The sequence below is a fragment of the Manacus candei genome, unplaced genomic scaffold (assembly GCF_025592945.1).
Source record: "Manacus candei isolate 608988 ecotype Guabito, Panama unplaced genomic scaffold, ASM2559294v1 h1tg000012l, whole genome shotgun sequence".
NCBI classification, from domain to species: domain Eukaryota; kingdom Metazoa; phylum Chordata; class Aves; order Passeriformes; family Pipridae; genus Manacus; species Manacus candei.
This window is the reverse complement of record NW_026138060.1, coordinates 308,522-327,496: the sequence shown is the minus strand read 5'-3', so window position 1 is coordinate 327,496 and position 18,975 is coordinate 308,522. Positions and strand designations below refer to the sequence as shown.

Genomic DNA, 18,975 nt, shown 5'->3' with positions numbered 1-18,975 from the left:
ATTTAAACAGGCAACTCATGGAGATTTTCTTTCTGAAATATTTATGAAATTTTCAGTGATTATATTGTGAACTCAGTCCTCTAACTATTCCACATCGCATTTTGCCAACCCCAAAAAATTCAGCCACATCTCAACTGTTTTTCTGCTTAGCAAAACTTGCAAAGGAATAAGAGGTGATAGTCTGAGTCCTTAAACTCAGCCACAGTTAAACATATCTGTTATAATTATTTCAAATTGATGCTATGCCAATTATATTTTTTCACCCCTTTTAAATTCAGAATAATTGAAAATCCTATGAAACTCCTCCACACATTTTTCAAAAGGATGTCTCATATGAATGTACTTGGAGGTAACCAGCATATAAAATACTCTCTTTCTTTCATACATCATGATCTGCATACATCGTAACTGGGTAGTTTCTATTTTTTACATATGACTAAAATCACTGAATGACTATGTTGCATAGAAGAATGAAATTTCTTGACACCGATAACCCACAACAAACTATGAGAAACCTGCTAGCATGCCAAAGTTCAAAAAGGACTACAGTCTGACGATTAAAACCTCTGATATGTACAATAACCTCAAATTAAGGCTAGATGCTGGACTATTGCTACCTTAGAGTTTTTTGATTTTTTTAATTTTTGTAGATTTTAGAAGTAACTGTATTATATCCCTTACCCTTAGCACAGTAGTTTACACATACCCAACCCTATTACCCCATTCCATATCAATTCCTCCTAAATTCCAGTAGTGTATTTAGTCTCTTTTTCAAGGTAGGCCTTCATTCTGTTTAAGAACATCTGCACCCTGGCCTGCACAAGAAGATATCACCCAGGCAAAGCAATCTTCAAACCCAGAACTTTGGAAAGCCTCCAAGAACTGTACGTGCTCCAAAGAAGATGAAAGTGAGGAAGAGGGGGTCCCAAAACTCCCCCAGACTCAATTCCTGAGGGGCAGGGGGCGGAATGGGGCAAAGGCCAGAGGGTGGACGAACAGGGATTGGATGGACATCATTATAAAAATTGTAACACCTGGGTCGGGGGCATGCGTGTGGTTTGTATTCCCAGAGCCTGAGAGGCTTCATTAAAACCTTCCCTTTTCTTACCTCCCACTTAATTTGCCCTGGAGTTTTTTCTCCCTGAGTCTTTTAGGCAACACTATCAACGGCATTCAAGCACACCAGACATCCAACAATCCCACAACTTCATGAAGAAAATGTGTTTGAAGATGATACAAATGATCAAACATCAAGAACTGTAGGCCACAAAAAGAGAAGTCCTATATCTTAAAAGGAGACCTGAAACTTTATATAAACAAAAATAACAATAGAGTGCAATTGTAAGGGACCTCTGCTTCATAAATAACATGGGTGTCTTAGATGAGGCCTTAGAACAACAGGAAAACCAATAGCATATAGTCTGTGGAACAATGTAAACTGACCAAGTTTCACCTGGTCAAATTCATTTATTCCTTAATCACATGTGCTTAATCTCATGCTGAAGAAAACCTTAAAAGGGTCAATTTCATCCCAAAATTCTTAATTATTCCCATAAATTGCACTGAGAGCCTAGAATAATTAGTTCACACACACTTGTCTACAGTTTAAAAGCAGATCTCTGGCATGCAAGATGAACCAACCCACAGGGGACTCAAGGAAGTCAGCATATACTTTCAATACCTGCACTAGACATCAGTTAATCTGGTCAGCACCTGATAGCATCTAGACTGAAGGATGAGTAACAAATATTAATTTTTGTTACATTTTGTCATAGCTACAGCCAAAACGGACTGCATTTCCAAGAGATTCAGAACTATGATTTTCAGTGGCATCTGAGCTAAACTAGAGTAGTGTAAAGACCTGATATAGGAAGTAAAGGGCACTGGCAGACAGATAGAGTCCTCACTGATCTGATAGAAGCATCTTTGAGAGAGGAATACTCATTTACTAGTAAGGAAATCACTGAAATCCAGAGGTTGTTGGTGCCTCACACCAAAATCATCTTCACTGAACCAGGTGTAGAAAAAAAGAAGCATGAAATTTTTGTCATATAGCTCAGTACATGTGAGTATGAACTGATTATCTAAAATACGTGGACCTAAAAATAAAATGCATTCTTCTGTGTAATATATGCAATAGGCAGTTGAAAAAAAAATTTAAACATGGCCTTGCTGTATACATATACAGTTCACAGTGGGAAACAGAGTAGCAGCCCTGTAAGGATCTTTCATCAACCACTAACGAGTTAGGCATATTGTAAAATGAAGAAGGGTGTTTGTGGTTCTTTTTTTATTCATTCCTAGTTATTATATCAGAACAGTCCAGAATCAAGAGAGTCACAATTTCTCAGGTTCTTCAGCTTGCATCAGCCAACCTCTAAGAATAATTAATCTGAGACATCCAGCCACTGAATAACTGATCTCATGGTCTAAAGTAGTTACTTGGGCTATTAAGAAACTTTTGCATTCTTCCAATGCATAGCTCTCTGAGGAAAGAAAACTGAGGCTAGGCTTAAAAAGCTGATGAAAAAAAATCTGCCAGTGTTGGGAATAGTTTGAAAGACCGAATTAGTCAGTAACCAGATCAAGAAATTTTGTGGGCATTGCTGTTTGCCACTACAAAAGCCAAGATCAAGGATAACACTGTACTCCCTGTTGTGGTACCTCAGCTTCTGATGGATTTGGCCATCTGATTATGCAGTATAATTCCTCAAAGTACAGTCTTCTGAATGTGGCATTTCTGGGAACAGCACCAAAATATGACAGCAGTAACTGTATGTGTTGTTAATGCCTGTGGCTAGATTTTGTATTCTGGAATACCTTGAGGCACTGGGTAATGTAGATATTGGGCAATTCTTGTGATGATTTACAAAGTCATAGTGCATCTAAATGTACCATGGCAATTACTGTTTGATAAATGATGCAGTCTTAGGAAGAGAGGACACCCTTCCTTCCAAAGCATCCATTATGAAATAACTGAAGTTATAAGGGGATACAAAGTCACCTCGTAGTTTCAAACAGTGTACAAAAAAGTACTGGTTCTATTCATATGAATATAGCAAAACATAAAGTTAATTCTGGGGTTTTGCCTTAAAATATCAGTATATAGTTTAAAAATAAAGGTATTCTACGGATATATTATGTCTTTACTTCGAGCAAGCCAAAAACAAACAAAAAGACCCTTGGAATTCCCTATACTCTCTCTTTTTGAGAAAAAAGAAGCATTCAGGGAAAAGTTCTATGTTATGTCTACATGACCCTGATTTTTGTATCTCTAATGTTAAATTTAAGTGATCTAATAGGAATTTTTCATTCATGAATGCTCTTAAGGCATGTTTTGCCTTGAGTATACTAATATCTCAGCCTTACTAATGCCAAGGCTCTGCAACTCACAGCTCCTTAAGTTTTCCCCTAAGCTGTTGAGGCAGTGTTTTCCAGAGCCTCCATAACATTACTTTTCTTCTTCCCTTGATGTTCTCAAACTCTGGGTCTTGTGTTGTTATGATCACAGTCTTGCAACTGTAAAATCCAAAGGTTTTGTATGGCAGGTACCTGTGGAAAAAACTACAACTACTACTCTTTTGCCCATCCTTCTGCATCAGCTTCAGCTTTCCTGGCCTTTTGTTTTGTGGAGTTCAGTTTACAATAGAGAAACACAAAATGTATTACACAGTAAAAAAAGAAATAATAAACATTTTAATACTTAATAAATATTGTCCAATAATAAATTTTAATAACCAATGTGCAACATTTGAACCCAAAAATTGCCATGCTTCAATCAAGACTTATAGCATCAATAATTTAAACAACCAATGCTCTTTGTGTAAAAATATTTATGAAAACCTAGAATGAAAATTCTTTTCTATGTCTCTAGGCTGCCATACCAGGGAAAAAAGAAATGAAGTCATAGAATCATAAAATCACAGAATCATTAAGATTGGAAAAGATGTCAAAGATCATTGAGTCCAACCTTTGACCAAACATCACCATGTCAACTAAGGCATAGAACTACGTGCCAATTCTAGTTGTTTCTTCAACAGCTCTAGGGATGGTAAATCCATCCCTTCCCTGGGATTCCAATTCCTTCCAGGCCATTACAATGCTTAACCACCCCTTCAGTTAAGCATTTCTTCCTGATGTCCACCTGATCCTCTCCTGGTGCAGCTTGAGGCTGTGTCCTCTTGTCCTGTCACTCGTTGCCTGAGAGAAGAGGCCAACCTCCACCTTGCTACAATCTTTCAGGTAGTTGTAGGGAGTAATAAGGTCACCACTGAGCCTCCTTCTCTCCAGGATAAGGAATCCCAGCTTCCTCAGCTACTCCTCACAGGACTTACTCTCTAGACCCTTTGCCAGCTTCATTGCCCTTCTCTGGACTCGCCCCAGCACATCAGTGTCTTTCTTGCAGTGAGGGGACTACGAAGCTGAACACAGTATTCAAGGTGTGGCCTCACCAATGCCGAGTACAGGGGGATAATCATTTCCCTGGTCCTGCTGGCCGCACTATTTCTGATACAAGCCAGGATGCCATTGGCCTTCTTTGGTCACCTGGGCACACTGCTGGCTCATGTCCAGCTGGCTGTCGACCAGCACCCCCAGCTCCTTTTCTGCTGGGCCACAGTCTTTCCCAAGCCTGTAGCGCTGCATGGGGGTGTTCTGACCCAAATGCAGGACCAGACACTTGGCCTTATCCATCTTCATACAGTTGATCTCAGACCACCAATCCAATCCTGTCCAGATCCCTCTACAGAGCCTTCCTACCCTACAGCAGATCAATACTCCCCAAAACCTGCTGTCCTCTGCAAACTTACTGAGGGTGTACTCCATGCCCTTGTGGAGATCATCAATAAAAATATAAAATAGGACTGGCCCCAAGTAGTCCCTAGGGAACACCACTTGTGGTTGGTTGACAATTGGATGTAACTCCATTCACCACCAATCTCTGTGCCTAGTCATCCAGGCAGTTCTTAACCCAGAGACGAGCACACCTGTCCAAGCCATAGGATGCCAGCTTCTCCAGGAAAATGATGCAGAAAACAGTATCGAAGTCCTGGCAGACTACATCCACATGCCTGATCCCCTAGTTGTCCTGTATGTGCCATGTCATCACACTCAGACAACTTACTACCTTCATGATCTTGGTGGATAGGCCAGAGTGACTACTGGCCTGACTTTAGTTAGATCCAGATCAGAGAACCTGGAAGCATTTCCTAGTCTGAGTGTTGAAGCTGTATCCTGGTTCTGTACTTGGGCTAGGCTTACATTCTCACTTTCTCCCATCCTTCCCAAAGTGGTCATTTTGTGCATTTCTGAAGCAGGACTGAGTGGTGTTGCAGGTTTGCAGTTTTCTCAGTCTAGATATCTGAAAACCATTTTGCCTTCTACAGGACATTAGACAATAAAAACTGAACAAAGGAAAAAGAAAGAAACAAAAAATAAATTAATTCCTTTTTTCTTCTCCTCCCTCCCCCAAAAAATCTATTTTCAAAGATATATGAAAGAGTCTGGAAAGAATGTAACAGTCTAGACAAAGTCTAGATTCTTCATCTTCATCTAGTCTATTCTCTTTTTTCTTTTTTTTTCTTTTGTGGAATAATGTTTATGTTTTTGAAAATAAAGGCAAAATATTGTTCTAAAAAAAATGAATTCTTCAGCCAAAGTTTTTGTCAATCTCCTCTACAAAAATAGTTCTGGGCTGAGATATCCTGTTACATAAAATGCAGTGCTTATTTATTCATAAAAAGTATGTACTATAAATAATGAATCCTGGTGCATGTCAGAGCAGAAAAAGAAATTGCTGTAAAGTAATAATGTTGTAATTGAGGTTTTTTTCCCCTCCATTTCATTTTTCTTCCTTCTGTACATGAAATTTCTATCTGTCTAAACAAATAGTCTGAGCACATACTAGAAATTACCATAGATTAGGAACTAAAAACATTTCCACTTGATTTTAAATTCTGATAAAATATAATCCTATATAGCAAGAATCACCTAAAGGGGACAAATAAACTTAAAATATAAATTTATCTCTAAAAATCATTTAAGTTCTAAGCCTATTTACACATAGTAAAATGTGTGCCAGGTTCAAGAATCCCATTTTCACCACCTCCTGTCATTCACCTCTATCCTTGTCTTAACTTTTCAGAGTGACAGTGTCAAGAAGGTTAATGCAGTTACATGAATTTGTGATGGACCATTTCACTCACATTCACTAGGGCAAACATATATAGCTGATAGGTAAACAATTTACTCCACAGAGAACAAGTTCTTCTTAGCTGAAAGGAGATCTCTGCCAAATTAATACATTAAATGATGAGATTTTAGCTGCAAAAGGAGGGGGAAAAACCTGGAACCTATTATTTTTAAACAGTAAATGCTTCCAGACACTCAGTTATTAGGCACAGTGTCACTGAAGAAAATGGCATAAACCAATGCAAAACCAATAATGAGATCTTAGTCACACTTATAATCTTTTAAATATGCAGCTCACAGAAAGTGAAGAAAAATTGCTCTTAAAATTGGTGTTGTATGCATTATGTCCATTTATATATATATAGGGGAAGGTTGTTTATTAAGAACATAAAAGGCTAGTACTCTGCATCCTCTGAGAAAAAATTGTTTTCTTCTGGGTGCTTTATTTCTTACCAAATATCTACTATTTCGAGTTAAGCAGAGAAAACCAATCCTATTTTGCTTTAAAAAGTGATCAGAAAAAAGTTTTGGAACTATGGAATATAACTTAGATGTGAAGTAATGGTACAGTGGCAACTGCACACTCTTTATCAACTATTACATTAATATCTTTTGAGTGATGTATATGAGTAGGATGGAGATCCATTTTACTCTAATTTTCTTTCCCTCTCCCCCCATGTACCAGTGACAGAACCATTAAAACCCACATAGTTTGTTAAGCCTGCCTTTATATAATCCCAGGTAAATTTCTCTCCATTGTACATTCACTTCTCTACAAGAATAGTTTCTCTAAACAACTGCAGATTAATAGTAAAATTTGCCATGTGGGGAAAACAAACAAACAAACACAAACAAACAAACAAACAAACAAACAACAATAAAAATGGAAAAAGTAAACAAAAACTCCAACACCCAAAAAAGCCATGTATTTGAAATGAAACAAAAAATATGATTCATTATGATTTGTAGGGAAAACAGTATAAAAACAAACAAGAGTTCTCAAATAGAAATATATTCAGTGATGATACCACTGGATAGGGTTTCCTTAAAAAGCAATGGCTTTACTTCAATAAATAGTTTATTTGGACAAAAATATTTCAAAATGTTATTCAGAAGAAAACAGACTTAATTTCAAAGCATACAATCTAGATTCCTACAGAGTGATGATGATACTAAGAACCATACTTTTCCCTTGACCCATAACTTCTACTAAATTGTACCTCCTCAGACTAAACCAAACCCTCATGCACAAAAGCATCGCCTCGTCTTGTAAATTCACCTTGACTCATATCCTGCTACCGTAAGTTCTACAGAATATAGTATTTGAACCACCAGTCCTCTTACCACTACACTCTCTATGCTCTTGTATGTCTGCTATCTCTGTGTGTTATAATATTCTTTTTCTATGGAAGTTAATTATGTTAACCTTCCTTTGAAACTGGTCATCTGTCTGCAACTCATTGTGTTTCTGCAGACTGACTATGATGGGACTCTTGAGACAACAAGATGAGAAAGAAAATGCCCCACCAAGTTAAGGATGATCAATAAGAGAGGGAGGGGTTGGGTCATTTAGGACGCATCCTCATCTTGCACAGAGCAAAAGGTAAGAACTAGAATATGCAGTCTCCTCATCTTAGACATAAATATGCTTAGTGCTTTGCTTTCGGGCCTTCAGAGGTAAAAGTTGTCTTACAAATCCTATCACTACTGTTAAGAAAGTCATTAATTTTCTTTTCCAAAATGAGACTGGACCATCTCTCCATCATCCTTATTGATGTCTCAGGCTCCACGCAGTATCTTCTCCGACTTCACACATTTTGGGTCCTCTTTAATAAAACAGTTCTAACTGGTTTCAGAAAGCAGTGAAGTATCAAGCCTAACCACATGGTCACCCTTCAGGGCCAAACAAAAACTGAAATCTACTAGAGAAGGATATTTCTATGAAGTGTTATTATGCAGTGATCATTAACTCATATACGAAATGCAAGACTTATTTAGCTTTCAAATCTTACCTAGCTAATAGCTAAGAGAATTCAACACACTGCCACTATTACAACTGCTCCCATCTCCTGTCCTTTCTACAGCATTACTAATGTAACTTCTACATTGCTAATATAATTTGAATTGCCAGAACAAGAAATCCTTCACAAAAAGATACTCAAATTTAGCACAACAGAACTGCTAATGCAAATTGCCCACGAGATAATGCTGTTTTTACTTCAGCTATTGAAGCCATGGTCACCATATTGACCAGTATTACACCTTTATTAAGGCGTGAATGGAAAACATTTCATAGGCTCTGGGATGCTAACACAAATTACAAAGTTACAGAAAAAGAAAAAACAGACAAGCAAACAAAAAACCCCCTTTTGTGCAAAAAGAAGAAATAAATAAAATTAAAGATCCTAACTACATGCTGTAATGTCAGTTTTCTCAAGCTAAAACTTCTATAGACAAAACAGATCTGGGCAGGAGGACAATTAACTTGAATACCATATTTCCAAAGCCAACAGGGAAGGGAAAATACAAGGTTAATTGAATATCAGAAGGTTAATATACATTTGCTACACAATAGCACAAAAGAGGATGGACCAGCTCTTCTAGTGAAGAACTACTTTTCCTTGTTCTTACGTGCCTCTCCATGTAAGAGTAATGGCACATGCTAAGTGCACCATTAACCCCCTGAATTTCAGTAATGTCGCGCCTCTGTACCAGATCAGGGCAGATAAATCAATGCAGCATCCCTTTCATATCCAACAGTACAAAAATCTTACTGGCTCTTCCAGTTTGCTTTTTTTTTCTTCAATAAAAGTGCCAGCTGGCCTGCATTATCATATTACTAAGGCACTGTATCTGTAACATCTACATGTAAAGATTATATCAAATCAAAATAAACATGAAGCATTTATCTTTAAAAACTCTAACTCAAACACAGTTTTACCCACAAGGTCTTGAGAAAAAGACATAACAAATATTAAGTTTAAACAAGGTAATGTATTTTCTTAACAACTGTTAAATTATTTAGATCAAAGCAGTAAGTCCACCTATCCTGCACTATAACTTGTGCAGCTGAACCAAAGCAAAACACTACGACAATGAGCATGAAATTAATATGCTAGCTCTTCCCTAAGGAGATCTCCTCTAGCTCCACGATTAATTTCCAGTTATGCCAACTGCTATTATTTAATCTGTCAAAACTACTGGATCTACATCATCTGTCCCCAAATTCACCACCTGCACATTTAGAAACTACACACACCGAACATTTCTAATTCAAGCAGCAGACCTACTGCTGGCTGTGTTAATACAAATTTACAGCCTCAGGCACCACAGCTCATCTGTCCAGCTGTGCATAATTTGCAGAAAGTTCTACTTCCCCTCACACCATTGTGTACTGAGTACTTACCTTTACTTTCATGCATATGATATAAAATGCAGTAGGCAGACATAACAGTAATTACATCACTGATAGAGATGCATTCAGCTTGGGAGACTACAGCAAACAAATCAGTGACTATGTACCTGACTGGGAAGGAACACTATGACTAATGAGTGTTGTCCTGAAGTGCTTCATTAAACCATCTGCACTGAAGTTTGGGTGAAGGGTACATTTCATACAGCAATAACTCCCCAGCTGCTTCCTGTAGTTGTTTCTGTAGTCTTTCTTCGCTCTTTGCTTAAGACATCCCATGAAATACAGGTTTGAAGGCAATCTCATTAGCAGAACTTAATGGAAGTTGGGAGGAGACTTTTAAGCTCTGTGTATGACATTGTCAGCTCTATGCAAATACTCCATACAATTTTATCCAAATACTACTTCCTCATAGGATCTGACCAAAAGCCTTTTGAAATTAACAGGAATCTTTGCATTGAATCCAGGAAGACCTGATTGCACAACAATAGTCTGTCAATGGTCTATTTACCTCGGTCCTGTTACCCAAGTATTAATGGTTTATGCTACATCCAATAAGAAAATGAGTAAAAATGTATTGTACATTAGACAACATATGGTTTATGTAGTGTCCTATATGAATAATATACTAATTTTGTTTATTTGAGAAGATAGATCTGGAAAACATTTACAGTAGATCATAAAACAAAGAATCATATCTCAAAGCATAATATTTCTTATATCATTTCCAAGGAATTGGTTCCATATAGGACTAAGTGCTCCAAAGATGTATTTCATGGACAAGGGATATAGATTGTTGGAGTAAAGTAAGCAAATAAAGAAAAAGAGAGAATAAAAAAAACTATTTCTTTTCAGAGAAAGAATTTTTAGATGTGTGTCTTGGTAATTAAACTATTGATAAATTTTGAGTAATTCCCTGCTCTTTTTAATTGCAGAGTTCTGTGCAGCATTTACAAAAATCTTTTATTTGACAGAAGAAAAACTGTCCAGCATATCTACTTTCAAGCATAAGATTTATAAAAAACTTAAAAATTAGGTCTAAAATAAGTACTACAAAAGTCAGTACAAAATGAAGGTATAGAAATAAACACTAAGAATCTGATTCCATTCCAAATTCTCTATTTCAAAAGAGGCTATCGGATTTGTCCCTGTTTTATTACACTTGGATAGATATGAAGTAGGGGTTTTATATATCAGAAGTCAAAAGTGTGACATATAATGAAGTATTTGTTTATTGGAATAGAACAAATAGATATTTGGAGGTGATTATTGCAAAATCTGTTTTGAAGCAAAAAACCTCACCAAACAGAAGAGTTATTCAAGTCTTACTTTCCTCCAGAGTTCAAAAGTGTAAAAGACACACTATTACAGAAAATATAACTAATTTATTTGAGCCCTCTCTATAGTATTTCTCTAAAAAGCGTGTTTGGAAAGACTTGTGGGTATTAAACTGAGTATCCTTTCACTAAGGGTCCAAACTGATATTAAAACATCAAGAAGCTTGATCACTAACCCAGATACATCTGGCAACAATATCACAAAATCACCACATGATGGCACTGACCAAGATGGCTGGTCAGTTCTGGAAAGACTATTAACTTGACAGCAACACACAGAGCTTGAAAATCTGTTCCTTCCAGATCTGCACTGGGCCTGTAGCCCATCAGGACACTACAGCAACAGACATTTTCAAAATAATCAAGCCATTAGACCACTTCAATTAACAATTTGGGACACAAATCCTATTCATGATTGTCCTCTTCCATTTCTGGCTGTCCTAGACCTCTTCTAATTGGCAATGACTATCTCCGCTTGGAGGACAAAGGAAAGGTCTTCCCTCTGAACTCATCTGCACGGAGAAGCAGTAGGCTATCTGGTTTTGTCTACTGTGTTCAACAGATGCAAATCTGAAAAATACTGCGAGATGGAAGTTTGCTAACATCAAAACATGCCACTGCTATTTCATCTGTCATCTATTATGACATAATAGTGAAGTGGCTTAGTCTTAATGATCTGCGTAAATAAATCTCAAAAATATTTTTATTTAAAAACAAATTCATACACGAGTAAATACAAATTTGTATTTATAGTCTTCTTATATATGAAATCATAAGTCACTGCAGAATTAGTAAGAGTGCCATTCACTTTCAAAGCTTACCTCTTTTGAAAAGTTCAGCCTCTCCATCAAGTTGCAAATCTCAGTTAGTACATAAGTAACAGAAGATGGACAAGCGTGGAAAATCCTAACCAACCCTCTACGGAAGCTAGTCAGTGGCATACACTTTGTGAAATACGTCCTTTGACACTGAGTAGTGTGTGGGCTCAGCACAGAAGACAGACGAAAGAAAGAATCATACATTGTGACATCAGTGACTACAATTTATTTTTAGATTATTACAGTACAAATCTGAGCATTCCTAGCTAGGGATCGTTCCAGCATGTGGTAATGCATTCGGTTTGAATTAACCATGACACTGGTAAAGCCCCACTGCAGATCTCACAGGATAAGTCAGTGTTCTACAAGGGCTGCTTCTCGTCAGACCCTCATGCGAGCTATGCGTAAAGTAACTTTTTCTCATGTACAGCTTATTTCTAATGTCAAAATTCAGCCCCATTAGTTTACATGGGTTAAAGAGAGATGAACTTGCCAGTAGCATCTCCAGAATAATTTCCTACCTTTTAAATTCAACCACTGCAAACTGTCCATAAATCCTATCTTTCAATTTTCTCTTCTCTACTCTTTCATCCATTTAAAAGTTGAGAAAAGTTTATTATCATTTTGCCCTATTTCATTGCTAAAAATTTTCCAAAAGTATTGTAAATAAAACTTGGTTTTCCTCCACAAGACAGCAAGGTGGTTTTTCTCTTTTGTGTTTGTTTTTTTTTTTTTTTATTGTTGCTTTTTTATTTTTCTTTCAAATCCAATCTGGGGACTACTAAAACAAACACAATGAGAAGTGGAGAACTATTAAAAGGTGACAGAGTTGAGTACATAACCCTGTTAGGTGTGAGGATCGAAATGGCTCACAGCATAAATGCTTTACAAACATTGCTTGAGAGCACCTGAGTTGAACTGTGACAGAGGATAGCTGCAGCTGGACATGAGATACTTACACGGATTTGTGCAGTTTGTGTTTATGTTTTATTAGATTTTTTATTTCTTTAAAGAATTTCTTTAATCTAGTGCACACAACTAACCAATTTACTCATGCAGAAGAGATCTTGAATCCAATTGACAAGTCCTCAAGCAACAGAATGACTAAATTATATGCTGGTTAGAGCATGATGCTTATTCCTGTCCTACCCAGGTGGAGCTGTTCTTTACACTATGTGATTCAGCCATCAAACAGCAGCATGCGTGTTTGAAAGGCCAAGAGGAGGCTGTATTGAGAACCTGTCAAAAACAAATGTGCAAACCTCTATGTAGCAGTTACAAAAACGTTGCTTGAATCACTCTTTTGTTACAAAAAAAAAACCAAACCACAAATTCTTTTTTCTGTATGATACCTTTAATACAAAGCTTCAGTTAAACAGTTTTTCTTTCTGCCTCTTGCTTTCATCTCTACATGACAGGCCTTCAGCTGAAGGATACTATTCGGATTGACATTTTCATCAAAAGTAAAAATTTTCAGGTGAATGATCTGCCCAAGAACATAGGATCAGCTAAAAAGATACAGCATTTGTAAGAATACAAAATATATAGGATAGCACGAAATCTCCAATAAACTTACCAGTTTTATCACTTGTCCTAATTTAATCCAGTTGGACTATTTCATTTGTGCTATGAGGCTTGGTTTTGTTTGCTTGCATTGTGATGCCTTTAAAAGAAATGACACTGATCACTGTGCTTTGCTGATCAAGAAAAAAAAATTGGGAATTTTTGAGTTTACAGTCTACATGCATGCATATGTATGCACTGCATTTTAAAATAATAGTGGGCAAGTGATCATTCCCTCCAGAAATGCAGAAGAAAGAAAATGTATTTTCTTACCTATATAAATGTATTCCAGTACAGACCAAAACTAAGGGCCAGTAAATTCAATTTTAAAAAAAAAAGGAAAAAAAGGATTCAAATTAGCTTTGAATTAGCTTGGTCCTCATGAGGACCAAGACATTTTGGATGTCAAACTGAATTTCAGTTTTAGTATCTGGTACAACTTAATAGGTTGCACTTCCACACAACACACCAACAACAACTGGATCTATACAATACACAGGCATATCAATATAGAAGTGAGAAAAAGCAATAATAGCTATATATTTGTACACAAAGGAATAATACTTTCAAGATTTTATAAGTGAGGTGAAAATCAAATTTCTTTTTCTATTATTCTGAGAAAATTACATACGACTATAAACACTGCTGTCTTGAGTAACGAAAAGCTATGGCATTTTCATGTTCTCAGACTAATGATTCATTGGAATATGATTCATAAGACAATGCATGCAACTCTCTACTCATTAAGAGGTACCTTAATGCACATCTATACAGGGGCTACTTATATAGAACCCTAAAAAGATATTGACAGAATACAAAATATATATTTTTAAGTAAAATGAAAATAAAATGCAGGATTCTTCTGACACATGAAATCAGTTCGCTTTTAAAAAGCAAAGCCATGCTTTAACCTAGGAATTAAAACCAGTGGAAATAATTACTTCTTAGGGTGACAGTTTATTTCTTTAGTGCTAACAGAGGATTTATACATTTAATAATTAATAAACCTAATTTTTGTCCCCAAAAATGTAGACTACTGCCCTTTCATTTATGAGATGTCTATATTAGCAGTTGCACTTCTGTTTTTAGAGGAGAAAAAGATCACTGATTTCCATTTTGGTCGAACTGCTTGCAAATTCCTCTAATTAAGAATTGTTTTCTAATCACCTACTTCGCAACACATGGATGAACGCCCTCAACATTAACAATTTAAAACCAAAAATCAGACTAGAATTTTAGCGTTGTTTGCTTTCAACACTTATCAAACATGGTTCAAGAGGTCTTTTGGGGTTTTTTTGGGGGGAGGGGTTTTGGGGTTTTTTTTGGTGCTGGTTTGTTTTTAGATACAAAACAACTAAACATATCTGTGCGTTTCAGCCAACCCTACGACAGGTAGTACCTGCACAAAGCCTGTGCCCGCGGACAGCTGGACACAGGCACCCTGTACCGCAGCTCAGGTGCCGCCGTCCCTCCCGGCCGACCGAGCCTCCTCCGCAACGGGCTCTGTCGCTGGCCGATTCTCCGCCTGCACTCCCGCAAGTTTTCCCACCTCCTCGCTCTCCCCGCTGCCCCAATCCCGACACCCCCCCCCAAGCTCCCCTCTGGAGCATCGCTCTCCCGCGGCGGGCGCGGGACGGCCCCGCGGCGGGCGCGCGGCGCTGCGGCGCGGGAGGCGGTGGGAGCGGCTGGAAGGGCCCGCACCGCCACCTGGCGGCCGCGCCCCGCCCCTGCCGCCGCCGCGGCCCCCGCAAACTTCGCTCCCCCCACGCCGGGCGCCCGAACCGGCCAAGTTTCCCGGCCGCGCCGCCATCTATTCTTAGCCCTGCTTCAGGCACGACGGCGGGACACCTGCCCCGCACCGCTCCCGCTGCCCTCGTCCCGCACCCTCCTGCAGCGGCTGCATCCGCGGAGATGTGTGCGGGGGCGGGCGGACGGAACGGCAGCCGCGGTGGGGCCGCCCCCGCTCCCCGGGGCGGTGCGGGGCTGCCATCGGCCTTTACCCTGGGAAAGGGCAAAGCGCAGCAGCCGCGGAGGTTCCTCACGCCGCCTGCCCTCACGCCGCCCGCCCCAGCCCTAGCTTTGCAGAGAAGCCGATTTATTGCCGAGCTGGGGATGGAGTGGGGGAGTGGGGGCGGGTGGCGGTGGCGCTTGTCTTTTTTTTTTTTCCTTCTTTTCTTTTCCCCCCGCCCCCCGCCACCGCTCCGCGCACGCTGGCTCTCCCCAGTGCCAGTCCCCGCTCATCACGTGCGGAAGCCCATGCCCATCACAAAAGCGGGCATTTTACCCGTGCCCGGAAAGCAAAGAAAGAAAGAATGAAAAAGAAGAAAGGAGAAGGGGAAAAGGAAATTAAAAAAAAAAAAAAAAAAAAAAAAAAAAGGGAAGAAGGAAAACCCACCACGGAATAGCTCAAGCGAAAGCGGGTGAACCGCTTAATCCAAGAAGAGCAAAGATTTTCTCTGAGCAGCCGCCTCCCTTGTTCTCTCCCCCCACACACACCCCGCCCGTCCCCGTCCTTTTGCTTTTTCGTGCTTGTGGTGGTGGTGAAGAAAGTGGTTAACCAAAAACCTGCGTGTTGGTTTTGTGTTTCCCTGAAAACCACAGGCGCACACAGAGCATGAGGTAGCGCTCCTGCCCCTCTCCGCGCTTGCAGGAAACTGTGGCTTTGCTCTTTCTCTCTCTGCCTATACTGCAGATATTTTTTCCTCCTCTCCTCCACACTCTTCTGTTTATTTGGCTGTAAGGCAGAGCTACTTTGTAAACATCTCACACAGAACCCCAGAGCCTTTCCAAATAGCTGATTGCAGCAAAATGCCTCCAAACAAATTATGGTGCAAAGGAGATATAGGGGACGAGACCGAAGAGGGTAAAAAAGAAATAAATTTGCATAAATATCGATATGTGACAAAGAGATCGCGTATGATGGTGGAAATGTCAGAAAGAAAGTATCGCTTTATCATGATGGGAAAGTAAAAGCACAGACGACTGCAGCAAACTGCTCGCCCTTTGCCAGAGTACCAACTGCAACACCTCTCCCTCTTTCTCCCACCCTCCCCGAAAAAATAAAAGAAGGGGGAGTAGAAAAAGCAACAGAAAAAAAAAATTAAAACGAACACTCAAACTGCAAATCCAGTACTCCTACCTTAACACTGGGATAGCTGCAGAAGCATAGGGGTCTTTTTTACACAGCCAGAATCTTTCAGGAAATCCTCTCGGGCTATCATGCAGCCAGGATTATTCACACACGGTTCCTGCTCTCCTTTTTGGAATCCAACGCGATTGGCTTCTCCAAAGGAATGCAACGACCACGAAAGGGGGGAAAAATTAAAAATAACAACAAGAAAGACAACAACACTGGATTTGAAGGAAACTCGTGTTCTCGGTTGTAAGCGACCTACATTCAGGCAGAAAATTCATTGCAATCAGTGCGAGAGGGAGAGTTGAGTCTGCGAGTAGGAGCTGTGATTGCCTGTGCAGAGAGACCGAGCCGCGGAGAGACTGATCTGCAAGGCAAGGCGAGCTGGGAGAGGGAGATGGGGGGGGGGGGGGGGGAGAGAGGAGAGAGGGGAGGGGGGGAGAGGTCCAGGCTGTGCCAGGCGCTCTCCTCCCGCTATTGGACCAAACTGAATGAAATTCACAAAGCCGGCAGCCAATGGCTCCCCGCAGCCGGCCCCATCGCTACAGAAACCGCATCTCCATCCACAGCCCCCTGCGAAGGAGCGTCGCATCCCCGCGCGAAGCGGCGTTGGCGGAGCCGGGCTGGGGGCCGGGGGGCTGCACAGGTGGGCGCTGCGCACACGAAGGGGTGAAGGTGGACCTGTGTGTGCGCTCGGGGGGATCACACAATTCAGGCTGTCGATCTCTCTGCCCATGATCATGTACAGCGAGTGCAGTCTTTGTTAACCCTTTGCAACTGCAGTTTCTACAGTACCAGCCTGTTGTTACCATATTCACATATTTGCGTTTTCATGGAGCTGACAGTATAATTGCACTCCAAGCAATGAAGCATTTTGTTCCTGTACCACGTCCTCCCATACAAAACGAGCAAAGTAGACATTATTCCCATTGCCCAATCTCTAAAGAGATTTTCTTTTTTCTTTTTTTTTTTTTTTTGTAAACAGACCAATTATTTAATGTCTGTATTCTAATTAGCTAACCACTAAGCTAACTGATGGTCAAGTATGAGGACTGAAGAGGGGGCCCTGTGGTTATTGCTAAGTACTACAACACAGGGTCTCTGGTTTACTTCCTATGTATAGTTTCAGACTGAGGGCAGCGTAGCAAATATGTGCTCAGGCCTCCAACAGATATGCTGTGTTTCACTCCACAGCATGTCCCCTTGATCAGTTTAATAACAGCACTTAACATTGTCCAGGGTGTGAGACCCTGCACTGAGAATAGGTGGGGATTGGCTGAATTCTCTGAGAACAAAGCAGAGAACAAAATAAGGGGATCTTGAAGATCTTTCCATAATTTGAAAGAAAAATCATATTCATACCTTGAGGAGACCTCCAGCCACAAGAATTGTATTAGATTTCGTAAGCTGAGTCTTTGAGATTTTCAAATGCTGAAAAAAATAAAAAAGTTTTTAAAAAATCTTCAGCTCTTCTTTTCTAGATGTTTGTTTCTGCCCCCACGTCAGATCCTCAGAAGAGAGCAGATAGTGCTTTGTTTTCTCAAATCTGAATTCTGCCTGTGATATTAGGCTTATCAATCACTTCTATGCACTCCAGTTTCAAGTGGTAAAGGAATATATACTATCTGATTTAAAGATATCATCTAGCAGACAACAGTAGGCCTGTTGTTTGTTCTTACATAGTGTTTTGTTATATGGTATGAAGGATACTTCATTCAGTGTCACTTAGGAAGTCATGTTTTAGTTTTAAATGTGGTAAATCTAAATACAGGTGTAATTCACTGACTGAAAACGTTTTAAACATTGCAATAGCTACATTACACTGTTAACTTAGTTGTCAGTAAAGTAATTATATTTATATTACTTAATTATATGTTTTGGTTTACTTATTTTAAGTGACTGTAGCAGCAGGTGTTCATGCAAGTGAATTTTACTGCTTTTGTTATTTTAATAACACACTCACAATGTGCAACCAATCATATTGCTTGACTGAATGAATATTTTGACACATTTAGAAAAGATGTCATCTTGCTCTGCCATCTGTCCCAAATTTTGCAGGACAGTCTTTATTTTGATGAGTATGTCATGCATTTTATAACATAAATTTGGAGGATATTAAAGTATGTACTAGTTGATCTGAGTAATGATCTTCCACCTGTGTTGTACTATCAGGAGGCAATTTGTTAGAGGCTACCGAAGGATCATCTCTAATGTTTGCAAATAATGTTTGCAAATATGACTTAAATATTCTCAAACACAGCAATAAAAGTAAACTTTCCATAGACTCCACACAAGTATATGATTAAAGGATTTAAGTCAAAGGCATTTGATCAGAACAGTAGAATGTACTTTCCTTCTCTTACTTTCAAAAAACTAAATGTACAATTGGAATCTGTGGCATATCTGTATCAATCCACTGCATATTTATAACACCAAGCAGAAGTCCAGGAGCAATCATTCAGAAAGAAGAATGCCACTTGCTATATAACACCAACACTTCTTACAAGGTCGCATTGTATTCTA

The 18,975-nt window shown here is 39.3% G+C and overlaps 1 protein-coding gene across 3 annotated transcripts in view; it reads right to left on the bottom strand.

The window, feature by feature from the left end:
- The window catches only part of LOC127466979 (neuroligin-4, X-linked), a 179,732-nt gene extending 162,880 nt beyond the window's left edge, over positions 1-16,852 (bottom strand). For 2 of the 3 annotated variants that reach the window (XM_051778411.1, XM_051778413.1), the window contains exon 1: positions 16,459-16,852. The gene's annotated coding sequence lies outside the window, so the exon portion shown is untranslated. Of the gene's footprint in view, positions 1-11,759; positions 11,877-16,458 lie in introns of those variants that run through there. The other variant, XM_051778412.1, reaches the window with a different exon arrangement.
- Between the last annotated feature and the right edge of the window lie 2,123 nt (positions 16,853-18,975).